The sequence below is a fragment of the Camelina sativa genome, chromosome 19, assembly GCF_030686135.1.
Source record: "Camelina sativa cultivar CO46 ecotype springtype chromosome 19, ASM3068613v1".
In the NCBI taxonomy this organism is placed as follows: domain Eukaryota; kingdom Viridiplantae; phylum Streptophyta; class Magnoliopsida; order Brassicales; family Brassicaceae; genus Camelina; species Camelina sativa.
In genome coordinates, this window is record NC_141898.1 from 24,267,874 (window position 1) to 24,276,308 (window position 8,435).

The following is an 8,435-nucleotide window of genomic DNA, read 5'->3' on the forward strand; positions in this document are numbered from 1 at the left end:
TGATAACATAAACATAATCAATCATATAATTATAACAGAACACACACCAATACATGACAAAAGTATACAACTCATATATATGCCCCAAATATATTTATAAAGTTGATATTTATCCTTCCAACCAATCAAAGATGCATGTACTATAATTACATCATCACACCAACCCAAAAAAACAAAAAGCTAAACTTAAAAAAACAAAAAAGGAGGGGCAACAATAATAATAATACTAATCCTTAATTAATTTATTAATCAATACATATTGATATCATTAGCCATGATGGGTTGGTTAGAGTAAACCGAACCACCCCAATGATTAACACCACTCATCATATCCTCGTAATATCCGTCAATCCCAACCGTACGATCATCGAAACCACAGCCGTCGATCTGGTCAACACCAAATCCTGCACCGTTGGATTGCACGAGATCAACGATCTCGTTCAAAGAATGGAGCCTGGTGCTAAGCTCAGACATCTGAGCGGTGAGAACAGAGTTCTCGGCTTGGATCTTCATGTAAAGCTGAGACGTCACGGTGAGGCTGTTCAAGATCTGACGGTTGTCGTTCGAAAGCTGATTGATCTGAGCCGTTAGATCGTCAACGTGTTTCTGTTTACGCATCCTTGACCTACGTGCAGATTCACGGTTCGATAGCATTCTTTTACGTTTTCGTTCGTCGACGGTGACGACGGAGTCTGATGATGGGTTGTTGTTACCGCCGTCGGAAGAGCTAGAGCTCCGGTACGTGCTGCTTGATGACGCCATTGATATTTTTTAAAAACAAGAAAAATTACAATAAAAGGACAGATCTTTATGTTTTTTTTTTGGATGTTGTCTGAAAATTAATGAATATTGTATGTAGTTTTAATTTTATGATTTAGATTCGGAGTTTGTAACAATTCATGAAACGTTGTAAAACCAGTAGAGGAAGACGACGGAGAAAGATTGAACGAGATGGGTTCTACGGCGGAGAGCAGATTTAACCGTGAGCCCAGAGAGCAGGATTTCGCAGAGAACCGGAGTCATCAGTTTCCGAACATCAAAGACTTGGTTGTTATGTTTTTTCCTCGGCGAGGAACGGTGTGAATATGTTTTTGTGTTATGATGATGACAGAACAGAGAAAGAAGAAAATATTAAAACAGAGGAGAGGTAATGAAGATGTTTTGCTGTGGAGAAGATGCAAAAACAGAGGAGATAGAAGATAAATAAAGATTTTTGTTAAGGAGATAAGGAAGAGAAGATGAGTGAAGGGGAAAGAGGTTTTTGAAGAAGGGTCTGTTGTGGATTATATAGAAACCAAATCTCAAGTATCTCATCCACTTGTGTATTGTTTTCTAGGAAATAATGGATGGTGGAAAGCTGGAATACGCGCCCATTGTTTTATAACAATTTGTTAATTGTATATATTTTTTTTGTGTGTAGGACCTGTAGGTCAGTAGGTGGTTGCTTTTTGGTTTTTTTTTTTTTTGGTAAATGTTATACTGTACTTTGATATTGGTAAGACTGTATTAAATTTTGAATGGTGTAATGGTGTGATTAATGATATGTTGTAGGGTGGACAAATAGGTAGGTTAAACTTGACCAGATAATCAAGATTATCATTAGGACAAAAACAGTCAAAGTCTTGAAAATTGCATCATTATTATTCTCTGTGTATCACAAAAGATGATGTTTTAGGATTTTCACATAAATTAAGAAAAACATTTAATGTTTAGATTTAAATGCATTATTTATTTATAATAACATTTTTATAACTATTAACCAATAGTAGTTTATCAAACTTTAAGATTTTAATTTAATAGTCTTTAAAAATTACAATTTTTTTAGCATTAATTGATAAAAATCAATCTTTGTGATACAAAAAAAAATTCTAGAAAGTCATCTACTATAATACAGAGGGAGTAGTAGAAAACTACATAGTATAATCTTTAATGTAATATTTGTTAGTACCATAATTCTCAGTCAATGGTTTTGAGTACATTATATAGTAGTGAATCAAAAGTGATATTAAGCATATATCTAGGACAAGTTTTTTAAAGCATTTTGTGAAATATGTTTAGAGTGATTTTAAATTTGATTTTTCAATATTTTACAACATATTTTTGATATTTTATTTGTTTGAGTATTTGTTTACATTTTAAAAAAGTGAATAAAGTTATTTTCGTTTTAAGAAAATGTGACCGTAAATTTTTAAAAATTGAGATATGTATAGTGCTATAACTCATATAATACATTAAACGAATTTAATATGACAATACATTTGTATTTAACTTTAAGTTTAAAATCCAGGTTTAAAATAAATTCAGAATAATAATTTAAACATAAATTTACTATATTCGTGAAATTCTATCTTTTACGATATATATCCATGCTAAGAGGATGGAGAGCGGTGGTTTTAGCCGCCGCCGACCAAAATTTCCGATTCGAGGTTGGAGAGCGGTGGCTTCGTTAGCACCGGCTCTGGCCACTCCCTCGTTTTAGTTTATTGCCTTCTTTTGCGGCTTTGTCTGGAGTAATTTCTCATTGGATCTAAACCGGATCAGAATTGGGAGAAAAAGTACGATGGCAGAGCTTGCTCATGGTTGGATTGTCTCTAGCCAGCCTTGTCTCCTAAATCCTTTGATGTGAACGGTAGTTTTATCCTGGTGGTTTTAGCTCTCTGGCCATCGATTGGTTTCTTTTGCTGTTTCGGAGGAGTCTCGCCTTTCCTTGAAGTTCCAGATCTGGTCGTGGTGATGCTCGGTGGTGTATGTCCGAGGTTTTTATTCTTAAGGGGAAGTGTGGTTGATTTTCTGACTGGTAATCGTTATCAATTTCATCAAGTTAAGCGTGTTTGGTATATCCCTTGTTCGCTTGATGGTGGCTTTAGTTTTTAGCGGGTTTGTGTGGTGTGACCTTGGTTTCATTTAGGGTTGTTTGTTTATGTGAGGCTTAGATTGGTGGATATGGCTCTGTTATTTGGTTTGAAATTGGAATTTTGCTCTACCTCTCCTTCAAGTCCTCTTGCTGGTTGTGGTTGTGTGTTTGCTCTAGATTCGTTCTTAGTGTGAGCCATTTGGAGGGATTTTGTTGCTGAGTCACCTACTAGCCTCTCTTTGAGTTTCTTTGGATTCTTTGGAGTGAGGTTTTAGTCAAAGCTGTGGAATCGGTCTCTAGTTCTTCTCTTGCGAGGACGTCACCAGTTTTATGTCTGTAGGTGGCTAAAACTGTGGTCGACGAGTGTCCGCGTGTAAGAACAGCTGATCTTGTGTGGTTTGTCTCCGGTCGATATCAAAGTTTTTCTTTGACCCTAGGATTTCATGCTCAATCCATTTGGCTGTTGAGGTTCTATGGGAGTTGTATTTGTGTCCTTAGTCGCGTTGGTATCTTGCTTTCCTCCCTGTCGGTTTGCTTCTAGTTTGGCTTCGGTGTGAGGTCTATCCGGCTTTATTGGTGCTTCCGACGTTTAATGGTTTTATAGGGAAGCTTTGTGAGAGTCTCTCATGCCATTGTTCAATTATTGAGCTTAAGTTTCAGTTTTTCCATAACTTTGCTTTTAGAATTATGTTTTAGTATTTGTTTCTTAATATGCATCCTCGTTCTTGAGGTTTGATCCCTCTTTTGGGCTTAAGACCGCATGGACTTTTACTAGTTCGTCGCCTAATGATTGCGAGGACATCAAATTGTTTGTCTCTTTTGTAATGTTAACTTATATTTTTCTTTGTGTTCAATAATAAAATTGAGATGAAAAAAAAAAGGAATAGCTAGTATTCGACCATATTATTAATCGAAAATACAATTTAAAATATTTCGTCATATTAATTTGATTATAAAGTCTTTCCTCTTATAGTTTATTTAATTTTTTTTTGTGTCTGCACTGTGCGCTGACCCGAATCCTAGTAACTTATAAAAGTGAGTAAAAAGGCTGCTGACACAACTTTAACAGTTTCACTTCACCTGATACACATTTGAGTTACCGTTGCTGAAGTATTAATCTAATTCACCAACTACACTACAATGCACGACACCGTCTTTGACGGGAATCTCTTTTATAGATCTGCACCGTACGAGACCACGTGCATTGCACAATCCATGTTCTCAATGAGCGGCTCTTAATAAACGTCAAAGCTCCAATTTAAAATTAAACTATACTTTAACTATTTGGCCAAAGAAACATTAGTATATACAAAAATACATACATAAAGGTGATTAACACTTAACCTCTAAGCAGAGGCAGGGGACAATAATCACATGGGTCCATAGCTCATCTCTTCTGGAACTTCATTATAACAATTTTTTTAAATTTATAAGATATTGTAAATCTATCAAAATCACTCCTTAATCGGAGATGAAAATGACGACTAATTGCCAAATACCGCATTTGGGTTAGGTGAAATCCCTATTAACATTATTTCTCTATTAATGAGTTTTTATCAAAAAGATATGTGAATCTTGTAATTAAATTAAATTAAATTATTTATTGCTGTAAACTAGAGAATCGAAAGTTGTAATTCTCTTATTCTTATTATTAGAATCGAATAGAGGTTACAATATATATAGCAATGTTAAAGGCTAAAACCGACTAGGCAATAGTAAATAGGCCATGGGCCATCGGTCATGGGCCTTACACATCAAGACACATAACGGGCCGGTTATGGAAGTCCACTCCAAGTGTTTTACAACACTCCCCCTTGGAAGACATAACTGTGCTGATGCTAAAGGATCAGTGCAATACGCTTAGGGGTGGTGCCTCATTAAAACCTTACCAGGAAAACCCAATGGGACAAAACCATGGTGAAGGAAAAAGAGTACAACATGCATTGCTCCCCCTGTTCTAAGCATCCCTAAAGTCTTTAAGCCTCCGCATTCCAATCTGGTGCATGAGCTTCTTGAATGTAGTGGTCGGTAATACCTTAGTGAAAAAATCGGCTGAGTTGTCACATGATTGAACTTGCACCACTTGAACTTCTCCGGCCTTTTGTAGTTCATGTGTGAAGAAGAACTTGGGTAGGATGTGCTTTGTCCGATCTCCCTTGATGTATCCTTCCTTGAGCTGTGCGATGCATGTCGTATTGTCTTTGTATATGACCGTTGGTTCCTTATCGTCAATCATGCCACAATCTGTCCTGATATGTTGAGTCATTGACCTCAACCAAACACACTCACGTCCGGCTTCATGAATTGCTAGGATCTCCGCATGGTTAGATGAAGTGGCCACAATGCTTTGTTTCATAGAACACCATGAGATCGCCGTACCACCGTGAGTAAAAACATAACCGGTCTGGGACCTAGAGTTGTGTGGATCCGATAAGTAACCTGCATCAGCAAAACCAACTAAACCTTCCTTGTTATAGTTAGTATAAAATAAACCAAAGTCTGTCGTCCCTTGTAGGTAACACAGAACATGCTTACCACCGTTCTAGTGCCTTTTAGTCGGACAGGAACTAAATCTTGCTAGGAGGTTCACGGCAAAACATATGTCCGGTCTAGTGTGGCTAGCCAAGAACATTAACGCTCCTATAGCACTGAGGTATGACACTTCAGGACCGAGAACTTCTTCATCGGCCTTCTTTGGACCAAATGGATCTTTATCCAAATCAAGGCTCCTCACAACCATTGGGCTGGTCAATGGGTGAGATTGGTCCATATTAAACCTCTTGAGTACTTTTTCTGTATATGCCATTTGATGCACAAGGATTCCATCATTTATGCACTAAAGCTGCAATCCCAAACAGAACTTAGTCTTACCTAGGTCTTTCATTTCAAATTCTTTCTTGAGATATTCTACTGTTTGGGCAATTTCACCAGAGGTCCCAAGGATGTTTAAATAATCCACATGCACTGTTATTATTACAAACCCTTTGTTTGCAAACTTCTTTATAAATATACATGGACTGATTGGGTCATTCTTATAGCCTTCTTTAGCTAAATACTCACTTAATCGATTATACCACATTCGACCACTTTGTTTCAGTCCATAAAGGGATTTGTTCAGCCTTATGCAGTACTGTTCTCGAGAACCACTCTTATCTTTGAGCTCAAAACCCTCTGGTAATCTCATATAAATTTTATTATCCAGTGGACCATATAAGTATGCGGTTACAACATCCATTAACCGCAAATCCAGTTTTTCTCTTATAGCCAGACTTATTAAGTACCTAAATGTTGTTGCATCCATCACAGGGGAGTATGTCTCCTCATAGTCTATTCCTGGTCTTTGAGAGAATCCTTGTGCTACAAACCGTGCTTTATATCTCACGATTTCATTTTTCTCATTTCTCTTCCTTACAAAGACCCACTTATGTCCAACTGGTTTTATTTTAGGTGTTGTCCTTAAGATCGAACCAAACACACTTCTCTTCTTTAAAGAGTTTAACTCCACGTCAATGGCTTCTTTCCATTTTAGCTAATCTTTACTTTGAGTGCACTCTAATATAGACGTGGGTTCATGATCCTCATTTATTTCAAGTGCTACCTTGTATGAAAATATTACATCAATGTCGACATCTTTACGGTTCCATTGTATACCAGACATGATATAATTGATTGAGATCTCATTATTATCAACACCTTCAGGACCTTGAAGTTCAGCATCCCAAACCTCACTTGGTACCTTAGGATTTGCCGCGGCCATGTCTGCATTTTCCTTAACCTCGTTTTGATTTGCACCTTTCTTAGATTTCCGAGGGTTCTTATCTTTGGAACCTAATGGTCTACCTCGTTTTAAACGTGGCTTAGACTCTGTAGCAACTTGATTGTGTTCCTTTTGAACATCAATACGTACTAGTGCATTACAAGCTGGTATGTACGGTTTTGTTACTCTCTTTGGGTCAGCAAAGGAATCTGGCAACTGATTAGCTAGCTTCTGTAAATGAATAATCTTTTGAACCTCTGCATCACATGCTAGAGTTCGAGGATCTTACCAATTTAAAAATGTTTGATTCCATGTTAATTCTTTAACCAGCTTGCTTGTCTCTCCACACAACATAGGAAATTCGGATTCTGTAAATTGACAGTCCGCGTATCTGGCCTTAAATAAATCTCCTGTAGTTGGCTCAAGATACTTAATAATAGTGCGAGACTCATATCCAACATATATTCCCATCCTCCTTTGAGGTCCCATCTTAGTTCTCTGTGGTGGAGCAATTGGTACATAAACGGCACACCCGAATGTTTTGAGATGGGATATGTCTGGCTCATGACCCGTTAATAGTTGGGATGGTGAATACTTATGTTCACTAGATGGCCTGATGCGTATAAGTTTTGCTGCATGTAAGACTGCGTTTCCCCAAGCCGACACAGGAAGCTTCGACCTCATTAGCAATGGTAGAGCAATTAGTTGTATTCGTTTAATGAAGGATTCAGCTAATCCGTTTTGTGTATGGACATGTGCCACATGATGTTCCACACTCACCCCCATGGACATATAGTAATCATTAAACGCTTGGGATGTAAATTCACCAGCATTGTCTAGACGTATAGTCTTAAGAGGAAAATCTGGAAAATGTGCTCTTAGTCTTATAATTTGAGCCAATAGCCTAGCAAATGCTAGGTTCCTCGTGGATAACAAGCAAACGTGTGACCATTTAGTTGATGCATCGATCATAACCAAAAAATATCTAAACGTCCCACAAGGTGGGTGTATTGGTTCACATATATCACCTTGTATCCCTTCCAGAAAATTTAAAGTCTCTTTATTGACTTTTACTGGTGATGGTCGTATGATAAGTTTCCCTTGTGCACATGCTACACACGTGAGATTTTTAGGGATAACTTTTCTCTCTTTAAGAGTGTGTCCATTTGAATTCTTAATCAATTTACGCATCATGTTCGAACCTGGATGGCCAAGCCGGTCATGCCATAGAGTGAACTGTTCATTGAACATTTTATTCTTTGCCAAGTTAGCTTCTATCATGTTAATCTTAGCATGGTATAAACTAGTGGCTAGTGCAGGTATAGTCTCTAGGACCTTCTTATGTCCATTCACAATTTCAGTAATATATAGAAATTCTTTGCTTCCTTCACCCTTTGTTTCAACATGATAACCATTCAATTGAATGTCTTTAAAACTCAATAAACTTCTCTTAGAGCTGGGTGAGTACAAGGCATCACTTAGTTCAATATGTGTGCCATTAGGTAATAATATGTGAGCTTGGTCGTAGCCTTCTATTAAGCTTGCTATACCCGTAATTGTACTAACATTGGCACTTTTCATTATGAGGTTTATGAAATATCTCTTGTCCTTCAATATTGTGTGGCTGGATCCACTGTCCACCACTAGTACACTCATATCCTCGGGCATTTCTATAATGACAATAATTTTGTTTTAAACTTTAATAAAACAAGCAAATATATATTGAAATAAAATCATTGAATTTAAACCAAAATAATTATCCAGTACATAAACCAAAATTAAAGCATAAGAGCATAAAAATTAAACCAAAATCAGAATTTAGAA

General features: G+C 37.0%; 1 non-coding gene across 1 annotated transcript; it reads right to left on the bottom strand.

The window, feature by feature from the left end:
* Nucleotides 1-1,537, bottom strand: LOC104767171 (bZIP transcription factor 2). Its single transcript, XR_015591734.1, has one exon. It is a non-coding gene; the product is annotated as a bZIP transcription factor 2 (transcript).
* Between the last annotated feature and the right edge of the window lie 6,898 nt (nucleotides 1,538-8,435).